The 22,647-nt window shown below is 37.3% G+C and overlaps 1 protein-coding gene across 4 annotated transcripts in view; it reads left to right on the top strand.

Moving 5' to 3' along the window:
• Window positions 1–1,561: 1,561 nt before the first annotated feature.
• The window catches only part of EPS8 (EGFR pathway substrate 8, signaling adaptor), a 169,091-nt gene continuing 148,005 nt past the window's right edge, over window positions 1,562–22,647 (top strand). Inside the window, exon 1 of one of the 4 annotated variants that reach the window (XM_077952565.1) lies at window positions 1,562–1,789. The gene's annotated coding sequence lies outside the window, so the exon portion shown is untranslated. 4 annotated transcript variants of the gene reach the window in all.

Genomic DNA, 22,647 nt, shown 5'->3' with positions numbered 1-22,647 from the left:
GTATTAGATCTGTTGGTTACTTAATAGTTGCTCATACTATTTCAAGGCTTGCAGTGTCTATAAAGAATGAGATTCATATTGTGTGGTTCTGGGGCAGAATCAAGACGAGTAGTATAAGAGAAGTTGATTTGATATTCATAATGATACAGGCTATGGTGTTAAGCAGACCTAGTTGTTAATTCTGGCGTTAGTCAGCATTGGCTTTGGCAAAAAGAAGGAAACTTCTGGGTTTCATTTTCCTAATGTGTTTAATAGGTATAATAAGGCCTATCTCATTTTAAAGACTAGGAATAATGTGTGTAAATTGCTCAGTTCCTGGCATAGGTAAATATTCAACAAATAATCATGGTTATATGTAATGATAAAAAAATAGAAATTTACAACATTGGAAACGTTCAAGTGGATAGTGGTCTGGTGGAAATATCAGAGAGAGGATTCCCACTTAAAATAGGGGACTGGACTTAGCCGTTAGATCGATTCCAACTTTTAGAATGGTTTTAATGTCCACCTTGGCATGTTATCTCGTTTCTCCCTGACTGTGCTTTTATTTGCTTCACAAAGCAAGCAGGTCCAATCTCTTTTAACCAAGTTTAATTTATAGGCTTTCGTTGACTTCTGGAAGTCAACTGACTTCGAAATTAGGACAGCATGGGGGGATTGCGGGAGTAGCTATGACAATGAGGAGTTTTAAGAGTGAGAAAACACAATGTCTATGAGAAGATGGACTTCTCCTTTAGAGGCTCCATAAGCTACTCAGAGAGGAGGTTACGAGGGTTGGTTAAGGCACGAGAAGCACAAAGTGAAAGAAGCCTCCACTACTTCAAACCACATCAGGGCTTTTGGCAAGAGCTACAAGAAAAATAGACTCCCAGGCAGCCGGACGAGGCGGGTCTGGGCTTGCAGGCTGGCGCTAAGGACCGGCAGTTGGGAGAGTCCCAGGGACCCGATGGAGGGCCTTGGGCACCACCAGTTTTACCGCATGGGTTAGAGAGACAACAAAAAAAGAGGAAAGCGACAAAAAGGGGAAAATAGGTCCGAGGGCCAGAGGAGGAAGACGAAGGCTGGCTGGTCATTAGGGGCGGCTTGTTTGCCGCCATAGGGCAGGGGTTACGAGATGCAGCCAGACCCCGGGTGTTGCAACCCGAGCGCTTTCTCCGCCCGGGGCGTCCATCCTTGCCGGGGGCGAAGCTCTCCACACGCTCTTTGCTCCTTCCCGCGCCTCCTGCCTGCTAGTCGGTCCTGCTAGGGCACTTCTGGAAAACCCGCTGTCGGCTCGCTGCCTTGGTCCGACTTTGATCGCGGCCTTGATAACTTGGCGCAGCGCCCCGTCTCCTTTCCTCCGGTCCCTCTCCCGCCCACCCGGCCTCACCGGCCGCTTCGCCTCCAGCGCTGGAGTCGACCAGAACTCCGCGGCTCGGCTGCCAGCAAGACCCGGAGAGCGGATCCCGCTCCTGGCTGCGCGGCGCGCACTCGCCTGCCCGCCCGCTCCCCGGTTCCTCGCGCGGGCACTGGGCATGCGCGGCGCGCGGTTGGCACTGGCCGTGAGCGGGCGGGCGGCTCCAGACTTCACAGGCAGCAGCTAGCGAGGCGGTCTCGCCCGGCGCGAGGCCGGCGCTGTGCTCGCCTCGGAGATCGCTGCTCTTCAGCTGGGCGCAGGGGGCGGCTCCGCGGCTCGCGGACGACTGGCTGGGCGCGAATCAGATTGGGGGGCTTTCTCCCGGTCCCCTCCCACCTCGTCTGGGCTCGCGGCGTCTCCGGGGAAAGCCGTGGCCCCGAGGGCGGATCCGAGGTAAGAGCCCCTTGGCGAAAGGCGCCGGTCCGGGGGTCCGGCGGCTTTGACTCTCTCGATTTTAAAAATCCGCCTTTGTGTGCTGGATCGGAGCGGTGCCAGGAGCCGCGTCCGCCTCCCTTCACTTTGCTTTCAACTGGTGTTGGCAGCCAGGTGCGCGAGGGCGCTGCGGCCGGAGACGTTCGCTCGCCGGGTCCGGGCAAGCCGCGGGGCCCGTGCAGACCCGCGCCCAGGGCTCCGGGAGGCTGGGCAGGGAAGGTTCGCCGTGGCTCAGTGATATTCATGGTAACCTGAGCTTCCGCAGATACACCTGCGCTCATCTGGTCCGTGGGGCGACTGCAGACCGAGTATCCCGATCTCGGCTTATTATCTTAGACTTGGGATTTGTTGAACTGCTCTCCCCACCCGCCTCAAATGGGGAGGGGTTCTTTTCAAAATGACCCTTTGGGACAGGGTCCCACCCCCGTTCACCCCCTCAAATTAAGATAGCTCATTGTTTCGGAATCGTTGTCAATGCCTAATTGCTGTTGACTTTCTTAGCTTACTCCACTTTACTCACCATTTTACTTTTGGGAAGACAGACGGCTTTTCTCCGGTTGTGGTCAGTTCATGCATTTGAAATGGGTTTCCCCACCCATGTACCCCCTGCTCTCTCCGATGTTCTCACTCTTACTTTCTTTCCTAGGACTACCTGTTTGCAAAATCTTTGCACCGATCGTTCTCCTGCGGTGTTTCTTAAATCCTCTTCCTCCCATAGGGCCCGTAGTACTGTTGGAATCTCGCGGGGGGCAGGACGCCGTGGTATTAGGATTTGAAATCCGTAGACATCTAGAGCGGTGAAGCATTAGGATTTAGAACCCTCCTTTACAAAATATGTTTCAGTGAAAAGTGTTACTGCTTCTGTTTTCAAGGTTTCTTGCCTTAGATAGTAAAGAGGAATTGGTAAAAAGAGCTAATATGTTAGGATGAGTTCAGATAAAACTTGGTTTCAGATGTGTATGTGAAGAGTGTGATTTTTTGGCTTTGTCGTTTTTGAGAAATAGGAGAGTTAGGATTCCGGGCAGGCTTCTTTATATTGAAAATAATGATAATAATTAAAAAACCCCTCAAAGTAACTGTGTTGTGTATTTCCTCTAGTTTATTTTCATTGAAAGGACTCTATTCTTCCACAGCTCCTTGGGTTCTGGAAAGTGAGCAATAGTAATGGACATCATGTGCTAGTGAGTCTATTGGAATTAAAGTCAATGTCATCCTGTCTCACCTAGTATAGAATTTTTTGTTTGGGATCGCAGTTTTCTAAACATATTGCTGTAGTTCTTAAGTTACTGGTGTGGAAAATTTTTGGTCACGAATTCACACTTTTACTTACAATTTGAAAGTTAAAACAGTATAGAATTGTCACATAAAGGGTAAGGTAGAATGTATCACAAATACAATAGTGTTAATAGAATGCGTTTAGTGCAGAATACACAGATTGAGACTTCGTAAGATTGCACCACAAGTCATTCACTTTATAGCAGGAAAAAAGAAGGAAAATATAATTTGCTTTTAATTCTACTATTCTGAGATAACTGCTGTTTACAAGACTTGGTGCATTCTCTTTGTAATTTTTTTCACTTCCCAATGTCATTGAATATTATATATAGTAATTTCTAGCAAGTGTAATTTAACTGACACTATTAATAGCCCCACTCTTAATGGGGTGATGTTTCTTTTAATGGGGTGATGTTTCTTTTGTTTCCTGTCAGGAACCTAGTGTCTAATTTTGAATATTTTGCTTGTTTGTGATCAAACATAAAGATTCATTTTGTTTTTATTTCTAGCTTTTTCCTGCTTTCAAGGTTTTATCAATACTGATTCTTTTCAGATACCAGTTCTTTTCTATGCTATGGCATTGGCTTGCTACTGTCTACTTTGTGTTTATTACATTCCCAATCCTAGTTGTTTTGTTACCCTCTATTTCACACCCTTTCCCCTACTGCTTTTTATTCTTCTCTCTACTCCCTTCTTTTACATACCTCTTTTAATTCTGTAGCAGGTCACTTGAACCAAGGTTTGTATAAGAAAACATAGTATCCAGAATAGGAAATGATAGCTTTTTAGAAGTTGTCTCTTTAGATACTTGAAATTCTATTGGATGAATATTTAAGCACTGATTTATGTAATATTTATATACAACTCAGCTTTCCCGAGTTGTATGAAACATACTTGGTAGTTACATGGGTCATCACAAAACAACGTAAGTTAATGATAGGGTACAAACTTTTGGACATCTGTAGAGGTATGTCAGGGGGAAAAAGTGAAATTTTAATTAAAGTACTCTGGCTATAGTAAATCCCTCCTGGGAATTATTAATACTACATGAAATTGTTTGCAGCTGTTAGTGATTGAAAATATTTTTGTAAGAAAAATTCTGCATTGGTATAGTTGCAAACATTTTAAGTTGAATATATGCAAGAAAGTGTAAGGTCTTCAGTGCTTCACTACAACCTTTTCTGTATTTTCTAGATGCATTCCTAAATGGGATTTTAAAAAAATAGACCTTATTTCTCAGAAGTTTTGGATTTACAGGAAAGCTACAAATACAGTGTCAATATACCCCCATACCAGCTTCCCCCCTTATTAACATCTTATATTAGTATTTGTTACTGTTAATGAACCAGTATCGGTACATTAGCATTAACAAAGTTTATACTTTATTTAGATTTCCTTAGTTTTTAATGTCCTTTTTCTGTTCCAGGACCCTACCATCCGGAACACCACTAAATGTATTTCCTTGTAATGTCTCCCTAGGCTCCTCTTGGCTGTGAAAGTTTGTTAGACTTCCTTGTTTTTGGTGATGTTTGAGGAGTACTGGTCGGGTATTTTGTAGAATGCATTTTCGTTGGAATTTATCTAATGTTTTTTCTCATGATTAGACTGTGATTATAGGTTTTTGGTAGGAAGATCACAGAGGTAACACGCCATTTTCATCTGATATCAAGAGTATATACTATCAACATGATTTGTCACTGTGATACTCATCTTTATCACCTGGCTGAGGTAGTATTTATCAGGTTTTTCCACTTTTCTCTGCCTTTTTCATGCTGTGCTCTTGGAAGGACTGTGTATGGCCTATACTTAAGGAGTAGAAAGTTATGTTTCCCCCTTTGAAGGCAGAATATCTATATAAATTACTTAGATGTTTTTCTCCATGGGAGATTTGTCTCTTCTCCCCCATGTGTTTATTTACTCAATCATATTTATTTTGTTCTGGACTCATGGGTATATATATTATATAAATATAAAATCTATCTATCTAAATATTTTGGGTTATAATCCAATGCTACTTTATTTTGTTACAGCTTGGCTCCAGTGCCTCTTTGACATACTACCATCAATGTGAATTTTGTTTTTTTGGAAGCATTTCCTTACTTTCTGGTACTATGAGATGCTCTAGGTTCATCTGTATACATCTTGCCACGGTCCTAGAATCAGTCATTTCTCCAAGGAATCCGGATCATTTTGTTGGGGAATGGTGTTAGAAACCAAGATCTGAGTGCTAGGTGTGCTTGTTGCTTCTGCAGTGTCATTGCTTCTAGGTTCTCTCATGTGACAAAGCAGGAAATACATGTGTGTATATGAACATATCTATAGATATTTTTATGTAACAGTTTGTATCCATGTTTAACTGTGAATTTACATTTTATCTGTAATGCTAATTCATTACCACAGGTATCATTCTAGCCTTCTCCCCTTGTTTATATGGAAACTTACTCCAACAGTGAGAAGAAACCTGGCTTGCACCATCTGCCATACATTTGCTTATTCATTCATTTCTTTCATAGATGTATAGCAGCATTCAAATTGTTAACCTGTGTTCCTATGGGAAACAACTTTAGCATCAAGAGTACACTGTTTATGTACTATTCCTTTTGCTTTTAGTCTCACAACCTCTACTTATTTCTAGAGTTAGTCAGCTAAGCACCTTTCCTCCTATCCTTTTCAGTGAGATTGTAGCACACATTTATAATACAGTTAGATTTCTTTGTTACAATCTGCATTCCACCTTGGGATTCCTTGACCTTCTAAATGATTTGCTTACATTTGCATACATTAAAGTTTACTCTTTGTCCTGTGAAGTTCTTTGGGTTTTGACAAATGCTTAATTTGATGTAGCTATCCTTAAAGGATCATAGTGTCATACCAAATAATTTCAACACATTACAAATCCCCTGGGCTTCACTCGTAACCTCTGTGAGCCCCTCTCCCAGAAAACCACGAATCTTTACTGTCTCTTTACTTTTGCCCTTTGCAGATGTTGTATAATTGGAATCATACAGCCTTGCCAGACTGGCTTCTTTCATTTAGCAATACACATTTAAGGTTCATCCATGTCTTCTTGAGGTTTAATAGCTCATTTCTTTCTATCATTATCAGATATATCATGGTTTGTTTATTCACCCATTGAAGGATATTTTGATTGCTTCCAGTTTTTGGCAACTATGAATGAAGCTGCTATGAATATTCACATGCAGGTTTTTGGTTAGACATAAGTTCTTATATCCATTGGATAAATATTTAGGAGTATGATTGCTGGATCCTGTGGTAAGATTATGGTTAGCTTTGTAAGAAATTGCCAAACTGTTTTCCAAAGTGGCTGTACTATTACATTTTCACCAGCAATGAATGTGAGTTCTTATTGCCCCACATCTTTGCTAGCATTTGATTTTGCCAGTTTTTTTGGATTTTATCCATTCTAATAGGTGTGTAGTAATATGTCATTGTTAACGTTAATTTACTATTTCTTAATGACATATGATATTAACATCTTTTCACATGCTCCTTTTCATCTGTACATCTTCTGTGGTGTGATGTCTGTTCAGATCATTTGCCCACTTTTTAATGGGGTTGTTTTCTTATTGTTGAGTTTGAAGAGTTCTTTATACATTTTATATATAGGCACTTTATCAGATATGTGTTTTGCAAATATTTTCTCCCACTTTGGTTTGTCTTTTTATTTTCCTAACAGTGTCTTTGTCAGAACAGATGTCTTTAATTTTAATAAGGCCAACTTACGAATTTCATGGATAGGCTTTGGTGTTGTATTTGAGAACTCATTGCCAAGGCTGCATAGATTTTATCCTGTGTTTTTCCTAGAAGTTTTATAGTTTTGCATTTTACTTTTAGGTATGTGATCCATTTAGAGTTAATTTTTATGAAAGGTATAAGGTCTGTGTCTAGCTTAATTTTTTTGCTTATGGATTCCTAGTTGTACCAGCACAAGTAAATGTGATTTTTAAATTATAAATTAGGTTTGGAATTGAAAGGAAAATGTTTTTATTAAATTTTTTATTACATGTTCTGCAAAATTACTTACCTAAACAGTTGAGAAATGACTTAGAAACTAATATATAATACAGCGTGTACTGTGTGCCAAGATTTATTTCTAGACATTGTACATAATTCATTTTCCTCTTTTTTTTTTAACTAACTCAGAGATTCGTCTTCGTGAAAATGGAATTGTTAGTATAGAGTAACATCTGTCAGTTCTTTTAGATCTTATCATAGGAAATAATAGTTTGATTTTTTGAAAAAAGAATCTGGAATAAAGGATTTGCAGGGTGTATGTTGAGAAGAGGCAGTTGATGTATGCACCAGCTAGAAATCTGAGACTTAACTATATGGTCTTGAATCTTTTCCCATGCTATTCTTCCTGCTACAAGTGACTTTTTTCAAGTATAGTTGACCCTTCAATAATGCAGGGGTTAGACGCACTGACCCCTGCACAGCTGGAAATTTGTGTATAATTTTTGACTTCCCAAAAACTTAACTAGTAACCCTTCTGTTGACTGGAAACCTTACTGATAACACAGTCTATTAACCCATGTTTTGTATGTTATATGTATATTACACTGTATTCTTACAATAAACTAGAGAAAAGAAAATTTTCTTAGTCAAACCATAAGGGAGAGAAAATACAGTACTGTACTGTACTTATTGATATTATAAGTTTTTGTCTGCTTACAAGATGACTCCTATGTCTGAAAAGGCGGGGAATGGAGAGGCAGGGCTGGGAACTGCAGCTGCAGACCTCAATCTATGCTACATACCAAGCAATTCAACTTTATCTCGTAATGTCATGACTTTTCTCTGTTTCTGGGGAGCATTTCCGGCATCTCTAGTGGCATGTTTTCATTCAAGGTTTGTGGTATTGCACTAAACAGGATGAAAAATACAAGAGAACAGCGAGAAATCATTTTTTACTGTGATACACAATTTACCGGAGAGATGAACCGCTCACGCAGAGATGATTAACATCACACAGTGGATTAAGCGGATACTCACAACACTTGAACTCACTGCAATAACAACAGGAGGTGGCTATGAAATTATTACAGTAGTACAGTATATACTACAGTTAATTGTATGCTGTTAGAACTTAATGCATCTTTACATTTGTTTACATTTCTCTTGACTGTGAATGATACTGTGTATTGTGTGTGTGTGTAAGTTTTGATAAATTTTAATTTTTTCTAATAAATTTTATGGCTACTGCCATAAAATGATAAAGTAGACTAGTATTTATATATATATAATGCATTCATGACATACCTTTTTTCTTAATTTTTTTGTTATCCCGGCTACATGGTTTGTCTGTGTTTTTATTGTGTTTATTTATTTAAAAAAATTTTTTTGAGACAATCTCACTGTCACCCAGGCTGGAGTGCAGTGGCACAATCTTGGGCTCACTGCAGCCTCAACCTCCCAGGCCCAGGTGATCCTCCCCACTCAGCCTTCTGAATAGCTGGGACTATAGGCATGTATCACCAAGCCTGGCTAATTTATTTTTATTTTTATTTTTTGCAGAGACAGGATCTCTCGGTGTTGTCCAGGATGGTTTTGAACTCCTAGGCACAAGCAATGCTTCCAAGTTGGCCTCCCAAAGTGCTGGTATTATAGGCATGAGCCACCACACCCAGCCCAAGTGTTTTTAAATTGTCACAAATCTCCAAAAATTTTTCCAAATATATTTATTGAAAAAAATCTGGGTATAAGTGGACCCATGTTAGTTCAAACCTGTCTTTTCAAAAGTCAAATGTACCTCTCTTTTGGTATACATTTTGTGTCATTGATATTGTGGTGTACTATAGTTTGCATATTTGTCCCCTCCAAAACTCGTGTTGAAATTTCATCCTCAATGTGGCAGTTTTGAGAGGTGAGGCCTTTAAGAAGTGATTGATCCATTCATGAATTAATGGATTAAGGGGTTATCATGGGAGTGGGACTGGTGGCTTTGTAAGAAAAGGAAGAGAGACTGAGTGAGCGCATGAGCACACTCAGCCCTCTTGCCCTGTGATGTTCTCTATTGTCCTGGAACTCTTAGAGAGTCCCCACCAGCAAGAAGGCTCTCACCAGATGTAGCACCTTGACCGTGGACTTCTTAACCTCCATAACTGTAAGACATAAATTCCTTTTCTTTAGAATTACCCATTTCAGGTATTCTGTTATAAGCAACGGAAAACAGAGTAAGACAGGATTAGAAATATTTATATTGTTGCACTAAAGTTAGAACCAGTATTCTTCAAGAAGCAGGTGGAGCAGCTCACATAATAATAGTACCTTTTGTGTGGCATGTGTTACATACATTATCTCCTTTACTGTTACAAGAGCCCTTTAAGGCATGCTTCTTTATCTCTGAATTACAGATAAAGGAATAGGCCCAGAAAGATAAAGCGACTTGTGTCACACATGGGGAGAAAGGGACAGAACTGGGATGAGAACCCTGACCTGACTCCAAAATCCATGCCCTTTCCACTTGGTCATGCTGCACTTATAAAAGAAAAAGGGCAAGGATGGTATCAGGGTGTCCTTAATTATATTCTTTTCTTTAATACTGTGCTGTATACCTGCTCAAATGACTACTGTGCTAAACAAGAATAGCTAAAAAGAATGTGTATTTAAGCTCCACAAAGATTCTTCTAGCTTTGTTTTCTGTTGACTTATCTATATCCTACTGACCAGAGGTATGTGGTGATGGAACATGGTTGTAAAGAATGAGATTCTTTTAAAGAGAAAAATTTGTGGGGAATTAGACAAAATAAAACAAGTAATGGTAGCATTAGCTAGTTGGTTATTTCTTTCCCTCATTGGATTTAAAGCTTCTCAAGGACAGGGAACTGAGTCAGTTAAGTTCCCCGAGGTATTTAAGCCCAACACACTGCATATGACACACTCACAAAAGGCTTGCTGAATGAAGTTAGCACTTACTATCATACTTTTACATAAGTACTTAAAAGGGGATGAGTTTTCCTCACATAGGAAGTTGAACATTACTACATTTTATTTGTTTATTCATTCATTTTTTATTGAGTGTTTGTTGAGTATCTGTTCTGTGCCAGACACCAGGAATACAAAAATGAGTAAGATAGGATCTCTGCCTTTTGTTGTCAGGAGGCTCAGAGAATGGAGGTAGCCAGACACCTGTTTTAGTACAGTGTGGAGCTGAAGGAAGTATATATTAAAAAGCAAACAAACAATGGACTTTGGAATCAGACCTTATCTGCCTTGGTTTTCTTATCTAAGAGGTGGAAATGTCAAGTAGGTACTATTATCCGTGGGGGATGTTAAATGAAAAGTGTGTGTGTGTGTGTGTGTGTGTGTGTGTGTGTGTGTGTGTGTGTATTCCCAATCTCAGCACATAGCAGAAAGGAGAGCCTCACTGTGGCCGAGGGAGTCAGAAAAGTCTTTACTGGGGAAGGTGATGTTTGAGTCTCATAGAATGAATTTTTGAGGCAAAGCGAGACACTCATCTCTCTCCAGGTGGAAAGATGAGCATGTTTGACGTCTGTGGAATAGGTTGGCATGATGGGAGTGGTGGGAAGTTCTGCACATTCCCACATTCAGAGTTTACAGGAGTATTAGAACTGAATGAGCAGTTATTTTTCATTTTTGTAAGTAACAATACAACAGAGTATTCATTACATTGTAGCAGAAGAGAATAAAGATACTAAACCTGTTTAAGAATTGCATGAATCTTCTAGTCACATGGCCTTCTAAATGTAGCTCTTTATGTAGCAAACAAATTCATGTGTGCTTTTTCAGTCCTGTGACACTCAAGTGATTATATGGAATTTAAGAAAGAGAACTTGCATGTTTTTGGGTGAAATTGGAGGTCCTGTTTCAAACCATTCTTACATTTAGTAGCATAGCAACAAAAGAATGTAATAATCTATGAAACCAGATCTAGTCCTGTTTAAGCCTACCTAAAATTCTAAGCCATAAATAGTTTCTGAACAGAACCTGAAACATACTATTTAGGAATGTACTAAAAAATAACTTGTTAAATGAATTATGTGCTTGATAAGAGATCAGAGTTCTATAATTGAAAAATTGTGTTTTTAATATAAGGGGAGAAGAAAAAGAGAAAGAAAAAATAGAAAAAAAGATTGATAGAAGGAAGTTTGTACTTAAATGAGGGAAAAACATTTTTCAAGTCCCTTATTGAGAGCTGTTGAATTATCTTTTGTTAACACCATTAGAATATTACTGTTGTTCCTTATTATAGAAATACTTGTATATTATTGAGATATTTGTTAGTTTAATGCAACAATAGAATGTTTCCAGTATCTGAAGTGGAAAAACAAAGCTGCAAATAAAAATATATGTAAAATCTCTCTCTTTTGAAAAGACATTGATTACAATTTATCTAATTTTCTACAATAATTTTGACATTTAAAGTTGATGGTTATTTTAGACCTGAATGTATAATAAGATGATTTTAAGTACTCTTTTAGAATTTAAAGAAAGATATACTTTTGATGATAGAAATAGAAGATACACTTAACTGTTTCGCTAGTGAAAAGTCTGTTATATTTTTCTAGGCACGGTGGCTCACGCCTGTAATCCCAGCATTTTGGGAAGCCAAGGCTAGTGAATCACCTGAGTTTGGGAGTTTGAGACCAGCCTGACAAACATGGAGAAACCCTGTCTCTACTAAGAATACAAAATTAGCAGGGCTTGGTGGCGCATACCTGTAATCCCAGCTACTCGGGAGGCTGAGGCAGGAGAATCGCTTGAACCCCGGGAGGCAGGAGGTTGTAGTGAGCCAAGATTGCGCCATTGCACTCCAGCCTGGGCAACAAGAGCAAAACTCTGTCTCAAAAAAAAAAAAAAAAAAAAAAAAAAAAAAAAAAAAAAAAGTCTGTTACATTTTAAAATCTTGCTTTGCCTTCTTTTTGGGGGGCTTGGATTTCTTGAAATTCATTTTGTGAGTAACTTGGTGAATTAATGACTCATTTTCTGCCTGGGCATGCAAACTGCATTTGATAGTTTCTTTCATATATGGAAGAAATGAAAACACTACCTCTAAGTAGATTTACTATCTTTATTCCCCCCATAAAGGCATGAACAGCTTGTTCATGTTTATATGCATGTATATGTAATCTCCAATTTCCCTTTGCAGTGGGTTTTCAAAACTTCAACTGTTTTATGACAAACTATATGTATTTGGGAGTTTAAAAATATTATTCTTTAGTCCAGGAATGTTGATTTTTGAAACCCTATCTTCAGACTGAGTTGTCTTTATTGTTTTAGTGTTTATCTATATTCTCAGAACCTCTATTGTGTGGTCTGTTTTCAAAAAAGTACAGTGTGTTTTTTTTTGTTTTGTTTTGTTTTGTTTTTTACACATCAAGATCCTTTTAGTTGACAGAACATTAATTTTGTCAGTAGTTCTTTTATTTAGCTCCTTTGTGGGGCCTTGTTAGATTCTGAATAATTTAATAGCAATGGAATCCTTTCTGTGATAAAAATCTGGTCATTGGTCCAGTACTTGCAGCATTATTCACATGATACTCATGCATGCAAAGGTGTGGGATTAACGCGTATGCCTGAAGAGTGCATGTCGGAGTGTTTTTAATCATTGTTGAAAATCACCCTCTAAAGATTTTTGTGTGCGTTAATTCTCAGATTTGCTTAAAGTATTATCACTTCTATTTTAAAATGAATAATCCATGATGGCCTAGCCTGAACAATAATGTGTAAGGAAAATTGGAAAAATTATAGCTTCATTTAAATTTAGGAATAAAGTCTATTTTTTGTGTGTTTGTATGTTTGCTGTGTTTGCAGAATTACAGAATAAATGGTTTAAAGCATATTTGTTTTTATGTTATTTTAATTTTTTTACATTTCTTACCCAAACTGTTGAAACAAACAGTTTCAGCCCCAGTTAGTACAACATCCATAAACTTGGTCCACATTTCACATTTTCAGCTTTATCTGAAGACTTGCTACTTTCCATGGTCTCGTCAAGAAAATAGTCTTTTACAATTCTTGAAGCAGATAAATAACCATGTGGGCTTTCCTTCATCACTGCCTTCCCCAACTCTTCTCCTCCTCCCAGCTGTACCCCCTCCTTTAGCTCGTTTCTGACACCCTTTTTAAATCCTCAGATGGCTTTAATAGAAAAGTATATTTTTCATAACTTTGATAGCTTTCCAATTACTATTCTAACTCTTTCTTATTGCCTGGTGAGATCTCAGTCATGGAGAGAGAAGTCTGAATAAAAGAGACATTCATAGTGGTTGTGACAGTGAAGGTTAAGTTTAGGCTGCTAGGGAGTTTGAAACAAAGGAGGGATTGAAGCCTTCATCGCCTTTACCTTATTTGGGTACTAAGTAAGTGATTTTGGAAATAGTAAAATCTCATTATGAAGAGAGTGAAATCTAGTCCAGAATACATGTGTTAACAGTGCTTAACTTTAACTGGAATGCATCTTAACACCATTCAGTTTTTATACCGATTAGAAAGGTCCACTGTGGCTTTGTTCATATATTAGGACATATGCTGCTGGTTTTTTTCTTTTGTTTGTTTGTGTGTGTGTGTGTGTGTGTGTGTGTGTGTGTTTCATTTTGCTTTGTAGGTACCCCTTCTCACTGTAGGGAATTTTAGAATTTGAATTATATCTTGAGTTATATAATGTAAAAAACAATTCACATAGGCTCCTCCATGGCATCGTAAAGAATCTTAAAATGGATATAAAAGTCACTTCATCTTACCTCCAATGTCCTTCCTCCATCTATATCTGTTATCTCTAGCTATTTTCATCTTTTCTCTCTGCCAGGCAGTTAATGGAATTGTTGAAGAATGATTTTGTCAGCTCTCATTGGACTACAGGATAAAAGACCTAAAAATATGGGATAATTTAATCCAATGGCTACCAATTACATTTTGTGTTATGTGTATGGTTTTCAAAGGCATTGATATAATCAAACTATTGTTATTGGGAAATATGACATTTTCAATAAGATTCCAAACTAATAGATAGAGTGGTAAAATGATTGGAAAAAAAAGCGGTGGTAGAATCTGATATAGAAATAGTTTGGCAGTAGCAAAAGGGGAAACACTACGTTTCTCAAGAACCCATAAGCCATTTTTACCAGCACCGTGCTCTTCATGAGCTACATCTAGGGAACTTTGATTCTATGCTGTAAGGAACAATATATTATTTGATTTAAGTGTATATTAAGTAAGTGTTCAATAAATAGCTGCAAAATAAAAGACTGAGTTCTGAATGTGGAAATTTCTATTCTTGCAAGATTGAGCCAGACATTTCTAGCTAACATTGACATTATTGGGCTAATGCGGACATCAGTTGGGTTTTGGGTATTAGGCGTAACAAATGCTTGCTGATGCGTAGGGGCTAATCTAGGTCTGTGTTAGTTCCTGAGAGAGTGCATGTGAACTTGAGGGGATGGTTTTTAGAGTAGTCATTCACCTAAGTCAGCTGGTTTTTTCTCTCTTCCAGAAGAGTACCAGATTGCTCCTTTGTAGGCGATGAGTTGAGAACATGGCTTAACTCTTAAAGCTAGAGAAACTAGTTCAGCCAGAAGTGTATTATTTCCCCCCAAAATTACATTTAAAAGCTTCTAGCTATGATCATTTCAGCTGCTCCTTCCTCCTCTTCTAATTATTCCTGCTATTTCTGTTACTGATGTCAACCATACCAATCACTGGAAAGGAAAATACCTGGGCAAAAATTTCTTTTAAAAGAAAAATTGTTGGAGAGAAATATGCACACAAATGCATATGGAATATATAATAAAATACATATGAAACTGTCCTTTGTATGTGAAAGTGAGTTTGTTTGTTGTAGTGGTGTTAGAGCTTGTTTAATTCATTTCAGCTTTTTCCAGTGTTCTTTCTTGTAATACACATATATGGGACAGGAATTTTGCTAAATCATTAGCAGGCCCATCGGCTTAATGTAACCCAATCTAGTTTCTTGATCTAACAGTCCTGGATAGACAACTTTATCTAATAGAAAATAATTTTGTTTCAGTTAATGAAATTTATCTGTCAATAAAGAAATTAAGTGCCTATTAAGTGCTAGTACTAAATAATGAGAATACTCTAATTGACAAGATAGACAACATTCTTATCTTCTTTGTGGACTGTGTGATGTTAGACGCCTAAATGAAAAGAAGCATAAAAACTTAACAGAAGCATCAGGTTCTAGGTAAGGGCTCAAAAATCTGGAAAATAAAGGATAATCTTTTTGGCTTCTCTCCCCCTCTTTCCTTAATAGAGGTTCACATTTTTTCCTATTCAAATGTAAATATATTAACATTTTGTATTGTTTTTCTACATATACTGGTACTGTAGATTTATAAAATAAGTCTATTTCCAATTTATGTGTATTTTACAATGATTCCACAAAGGAACATTGGCTATTTATGAGCTTTGGGGAAAATTACAGTATACCAGTACTCTCTTTGAAAGAGTATTTAAACTATTAAGTTCAATTTAAGATCAGACCAGACAAGTGTGGTTTATGTCATTTTTATATACAGTATTCAGTATTTTTTCCTGGAAACTTTTGGGAGTGAAGAAGCCATTATTCATAAAATGAATTCATATTTAACACCTTAGGCTGATTGTAAAGTGTTAAACCTTAGAGATGGGGAAAATTCTGTTGTCTTGAATTTTGAATGTGGTTAACTTTAAGACTGCCATATGAATTGCCAAGTTGCAAAATTGTTTTTGCATTTCACTTACAAGCAAGGAAAATGTGGACTCCCCCTTCTTTAGTGGAGCCAAGTGCATTCTAACATACCTCTCAAATTACACACCACTGAAATGATACTCACAATGGGTTTGGCTCATGTGTTCCTAGTTAGCTACTATGAATGAAAGATTCATAACTATCTGTTTCAAAAAACTTCTTTATTTGCACTGCAGGGAGCTTAATTGTTTGATAGCAGGGTCAAGAATTGCTTTTAAATACTAAGTCAGCATGCATGGATTGGGCTATTATACACTGAACTAAAAAAAAAGATTTCTGTGCACAAAGAAGGCTTTAGATAAATATTTGTCAAATCATTGATTAGTTTGTTGGCTGTGGAAGAATAAAGTCCCTGAGTTTTCCCACCTTCTTGGTAATTTGGACCAAATATTTTGGTCACGATTTTATATGTGTATATACAAACAAACCTGTAACCTTTCCCTTACCTTGCCTATTGAGCATTGTAGAATACAGGATCACAGGGAGGAGGAAGTCATCCATACTTACTAGACAGATGGTTGGCATCCCTGTGGCAGTCTTGTGATCTAATAATTTTCCAAGTTCTGTCTACCTAACTGAAGAGTAATAGCTGTTTACTGTTTGCTTAAATAACACTAGGCCTGTATGCAAGTTGGAGGGGGGTGGGGTGAAGGAAGCATTTAGGTATATAAATTCATCTCTGCAGTTTTACCAAATCTGTAGCATACGGGCACCTCTTTTTCAAAAGAAAACATTCATTACTTCCTCATTTTGGTTATTCCTTCTTATTTGTGGCTCAAGCAAACCATTACCAGAGAATCTTTTTTTTTTTTAATTGATGATACACTAAAATTTAGTTATTTTTGAAGATTTGTTTTCAAAGGTAGTATTTGAATATATTGGTAAAAGATGGTGGAATCATTTTCCTGCTTTTCTGCAGTAAATTAGTTTGTACACTTCTGGTGACAGTTGCTCAACTATCCAAAGAAGATGAAGCTTTTAAAACATTTTTAACAAATATTTATGAATGCATGAAATTGATTATGTTTATTAAAGTCACAAAAGATTTCTAGCCTTTATTATAAATTTTATAAATTGCTACTGCAAAAATGAGAGAGGATTATAGTTACCAACGTGAATTACTTTTGTTTGGTCAGACATTGACTTCCCTTGATTGCCACCTTGTCACTCTGTTTACTAGACACAGATAGGAACTTCTTTTTTGATCCTATGATACGCGTTTGATTCACGTCATATGCTGTCAAAATAATGTTGTCCTGAGATTATTTGCTGGAATGATAAAACTGATGCAGACTATGTCAGCTAGACTTGTTAATATCACGTTATTCTTTCTAATAAGTACTTGTACTTAGAATACTTACTTGCTTCTAGTGCATCATGTCTCTTTTCCTATCCCAAAGCTTTTTATATTTATATTTTCATTTCTTTTTAATCTCTCTCCTTCATCTCTTGAAGGGGCTGGTAAACCCAGTTCTAAAATATTTCATGTATCTATCTCCCTTTAACACATAATTTGGTCCCACGCATATGTTTAATACCAGGATATCCCTATTCATTTCCTTCTTCTGAGGATGATTGAAATTTTGTTGCTTCATGATTGCCTTCTAATTTTCAACTTGACTTAAACCAGAGTATAGTAAGAGAACCATTAATAATCACAATTAATAACATTAGAATGTAATTTTAATAATTCAGGCCTCTACTGCAAAATGTATTATGGAGTCAGTTTAAAATGTGATTCTTCTCTCTCTTATATGTACCTATGTCCAAGTGTTTATATAGTAAGCTCTTGGAGTTCAGATGTGTCCTGGTGAGGTATTCTGCATATATGGAACATAGTCTCTTAACATCCTTTTGCTATTGCCTTATTTCTGTCTTGTTTCCACGTAAGATTCTTGAAGAGAAGCTTAATGTCTATGGTTTCCTCTTCACTTCTCCTACGTTAGCCAGCCCACTGTGGTCTGATGCTGACCTTATGTCTGTAGGTCACCTGCCATCTTCTAAAACCTAAACCGGAAGGAAAATGTCCAGTTTTTACTTGATTTTGCTGTAGCATTTACCTGGAAACTCTTTGAGGACATAAACTGAGTTTCATTCCCTATGAATTTTTACCATTTAGGGTTTCTGGTGCTTTGTAGACCTATTTGCTGCCTGAATGTATGTTTGTAATGATTTTTGCCTTCTTTTAAATAAAAAGAATATTCTCTTCCTTTGGCTTCTGTGGTGGTGCTGTTCTTTCCTGATTAACATCTACCTCTGCTTTGTTACCCATCTACACTTAGATGTTAATTCAGAAGCTCTGCTACTTGGGATGGAATAGGTATCCCAAATTCTTCCTAAGTGCAACTCTCAAGTAAGTTCTAGCACCATCTGTTGGCAGCAGGGAGAGCCAATGCTTTTTTTTTTTTTTGGTGTGTGCCTCAGTTCATGGTTTTGTGTATTCTCAGAACGTTCACAAGTTGAAAAGTTTCTGGATTTTCTCGAATTATTTTCTCAGCCCTCATCTCATTTCATGTTACATTCTAAGTTTCATTCTCTTTCTAGGTGACCTCAATGTTTCGTTTAGAACAATTACTCTCAGTTCTTCAGCTGATGCCTCTCTTGGGAGCTCTAACTCTATGACTGAACCTGAATATCACACAGGCCCCTTAGACTTCACATTTTCCAAAATAAATTTCTTGCTTTTACTCTGGCCCCCTCATCTCTTTCTGTCTCTCTACTTTGGAGTGACTTTTATCCTAATGACAACCTTAGAAATCTGAATTTTTTCTGGACTCTTTTTCTTACCCATCTTTCTGTCCCACCCTTATGTGACCAGTCATCAAATCTTTTTGATTCTTACTTGCAAATGGCTGACAGAGCACTGTCCTCTTCCATCTCTCACTGCTAATCATGTTACTACCTTGCTTAAAATTCCTCAGTGGTTCCCCATATGCTCATTAGGGTGGTACAAATGAAGGCTCTCTGTGAAGGAGTCCCTTCTTTCCTTGCCAGCCACAGTTTTTTTGCCCTTCTATTCCACACATGCCGTAATAATTGCAATTCCCCGGACACACATAGCTTCACTCTTTCATAAATTTGCATATACTGTTCCCTCTGCCTGGAGTTTCCTCTTTGTCAACCCCATCATATGGCAAACTACTCATTATTTTAGATTCAATCTAAAGATCACTTTCCTAGAAAAAAACTTGTCATTGCTTCTTTTTGCCCAAGTTGTAGAATCTCATACTTACTTTAAAGTAGTTACTATGTCGCTTATGGGTTATTTTACTTGTGTTTCTTTCTAACCAGTCTGTGAGCACTTGGAAGTAAGGAATGTGTCTGAATAATCTTTTGTCTCTTGTCCCTTAGCACAATGATGGGTGCACAGTATGTACTCAGTTTTTGTTTTAGTATTTTTCAATGAATGAATGGTTAAAATGATGTTTGTTGCTAGTGAGATTCTAGTCCCTGATCTACATATAAATAAACTATGATAGAAAAACGGAGCAGAATTCATTCATTCACTATTTGACCATTTAACCTGCTTTCTTTCCTAGTACATCTGAAGGTAAAATTGTGAGACAGATGCAGTTTGTCTATAATACCATTCAATTTTTCCATCTCTTGTAGTTTGCACTTTGTGTTTAGGTAAAGCTTACTCTTATATTCAGTGGCTTAATGCCTGGAGTTCAAAAGGAAAGTTATGATCAGATGACACTTGAGTTTTGTTTTCTTTGTCACTTGGGTGACTTCCAGCCATGTTTTCTCTAATTCATTTCTAAAACTTAAAAAGAAACAGCTTAAAAAAAAAGAGGAAGAAAGAATGAATGAAATACGGGACAACTTATGATAATCTCGTTTGAGTTCATTGTGTAATTTAATCATTACGCAAAATAGTTTTTCCTCTTTCTTTTGTATGGAAACTACCACAAAGAATTCTTTATGAATAGTTATAATATATAGTAGCCACAAAAATAGTTCAGTTCTAGGGAGAATTTCTTTTGTTTGTTTGTCTGTTTGTTTTTAAGAGACAGTCTTGCTCTGTGTCACCCAGGCTGGAGTGCCGTGCAATCCTAAGGAGAATTTCTAGCCCATTAGAAGAACACATCCATGATCCCTTCTCCTTTACCTGCCATATCCAACTGATTGCCAAATTCTGCTGCTTTCACATTAAAGTTAACCCTTGCCTTTGCCCCTTCTGTTCAGTTTTTCACTGTTTTAAGGCTATATGACCATTTTCTTAAACTACTCCCTCCTGAATGTCTCTGTATCTGCCTCTGTCCTACTGTCCTACTTCAATTCATGTTAATTACTACTTTCAGATCAGTCTTGCTAAAGCTGAGTTCAGATGATGTCAGTCCATTGCTTTAAAAACTGCTAACAAAGGTTTCCTTTTCAGGCTCTTCACAACCTGGTGACTTTCTTTAATTTTAGCCTCACTACTCCCTTTCCTATAGATTACTCATTAGCCAAAGTGAGGTACTCTACACTTTCATCTGTATACTTCAATTTTCCCAGTCTCTCAGTGTCCCTCTTGTCTGTACTTGGAATAACTTTTTAATTTATCTCTGTATACAAATCGAATCTATCAGTTAAGCTCTAGTTTATCTGCTGTTGTAGAATAATCTGCCTTCTTTGGTACCTCCCCCACTTAATTTTTTTTTTCTCCAGATCTCTTAGGCACTTATTCTCTTTCGTGAACTGTAATTTATATATATGTGTCTTACCTGATACCAGGTATCAAGCTTCTCTAAGGTAGGCTCCATATCTGATTTTTATTTTTGGACAGGCCTCAAAGCCTGGTGTGGTGCTTTTGTGTGATAGAAGCTCAGTGTGTATTGGTTAAATGATGAAATAAATGAATTTTTGTCTTGCATCTTTCATCATGAGATTTGTGCCAGTAACACCCCAACTCTCAATATGAAAAAGAAAAAAATACTGACCACAGTTTTTACTGAGCCTAAATTGAAATACTCTGAAAACGCTTAATCATGGTGACAATCAGAATGTACTCTGTTATTTAGGATAAACCCTTCTGGCAAACATGCCCATTTTTCAAGTTCCCATTCTTTTAAATGTGGGCTATGATTATGCTCTTTAACATCTCACAGATTTAATAAGTAAACCATTGTTTTAAAGTATTATAACTTTTTCCACAAAGAAACTGAGCTCTTGGAATAAAAAGCCAACAAAGATGATATTTTTTCAGTCTCACTTTTTTCTGTCCTTTCCCCTCATTAGAGCACAATTTTCGAGATTTTTGTATTATGAGTAAGACAGTGAGATCTTTTTGATACTTCATTAACTAAACCCAAAAGGGCCTACAAAACCATGCTTTAGCACATTGTTTTTTCCTGAATCCTACTGGAATTACAAATATTTCTTATAGTATGAATAATGTTATTTTTTCCCTTCCTTTTTCCCTTTCCTTTCTTTTTTTTTTTTTTTTTTTTTTGACAGGGTCTTTCTCTGTCACGCAGACAGGAATGCAGTGGTGTGATCATAGCTCACTGCAGCCTTGAGCTCCTGGGCTCAAGTGATCCTTAAGTCACTGGGTGGGTGGAGCACTTGAGGCCAGGAGTTTGAGACCAACGTGGGCAACATGACGAAACCCTGTCTTTACAAAAAAATACAGAAATTAGCCATGGTGGTGTGTGCCTGTAGTCTCAGCTACTTGGGAGGCTGATGTAGGAGGATTACTTGAGCCTGGGAGTTTGAGGCTGCAGTGAGCCAAGATCATGCCACTGCACTCCAGCCTGGGTGACAGAGTGAGACCCTAGTCTCAAAAAAGAGAAAACAAAAACAAAAACAAAAAAAACCCCATGAAAATTACAAATAATTATGAAACTGGAACTATTTTGGGTATTAATCAACTGCTAAGAATAAAATCAGCATAACTGCAGAATACATCTGAGAAATAATGAAACATGACTTTGGTCAGAAAGTTCAGGAAAATTTTGTACTGTGTCCAATTTATTTTGCTCTGTGATCAGATTCTCGTGAATGCTAGTGTTAGACAAAAGACTGAAAATAGAGTTACTATATAGAGATGTTCATTGTTTGGGGAGACATTCAATAGAGTCTTGAATATTCTCGTGATGTGCAGAATAATTATGTAGAGATTATTTTAAGTCATAAATACATCTTATATCTTAACATCTTAAATGTTTTGCTTTCCAGATATACTTAAGATATTTCTATGAAAATGTTTTATCCTAATATTTGCCAACAAGCACATCTTATGTATGTGTAACTTTTCCAAAGTTGAGTAATAACTGTAATGCTAGTTTGCTTATTTTTCATAAAACTCTGAGTGATTTTCTTTAATATATCCTTGAAAATGCATTTTTCATTATTTTTTCTTATTCGTGTTGTACATATATATCAAATGTGGCATTTATTTTGAGAGTCTGTTGATAAAATTGGCAAAAGTAGAATTAGAATTACAATTTTATGTTAATAATGGAAGAATGACATATCGTGTTTGCCTGATTGTATCTCTTATTTTGTGTGCTTTTTGTTAAGCATATGTCGATTTATTTTACCAACATTATTCTATCAGTAGAGAACTCCTGTTTTCTTCTTTCAGGTTAGTTCATGCGATCCTGGTTAGTAGAACATAAAGTGAGATTTTTTGGGTGACAGGGAAAGAGATTAAGTTTGACTTGAGGGCATATGGGAAAAGAAGGGGGCTGTCTCTTCACGAAGATTTAAATATCTAAGAACTGTTTGCCAGTGCAATTATGAATAAGTGTATTTGTGCCTAATTTTTATTTTTTAAAAGCTCAGGTGATTATAATTTCATCTGTAAAATGTTGAAAGTGTAGTCTGG

The sequence above is a fragment of the Macaca mulatta genome, chromosome 11 (assembly GCF_049350105.2).
Source record: "Macaca mulatta isolate MMU2019108-1 chromosome 11, T2T-MMU8v2.0, whole genome shotgun sequence".
Classification (NCBI taxonomy): domain Eukaryota; kingdom Metazoa; phylum Chordata; class Mammalia; order Primates; family Cercopithecidae; genus Macaca; species Macaca mulatta.
Note: the sequence above shows the minus strand (reverse complement) of the source record. Positions and strands in the feature narration are given on the sequence as shown.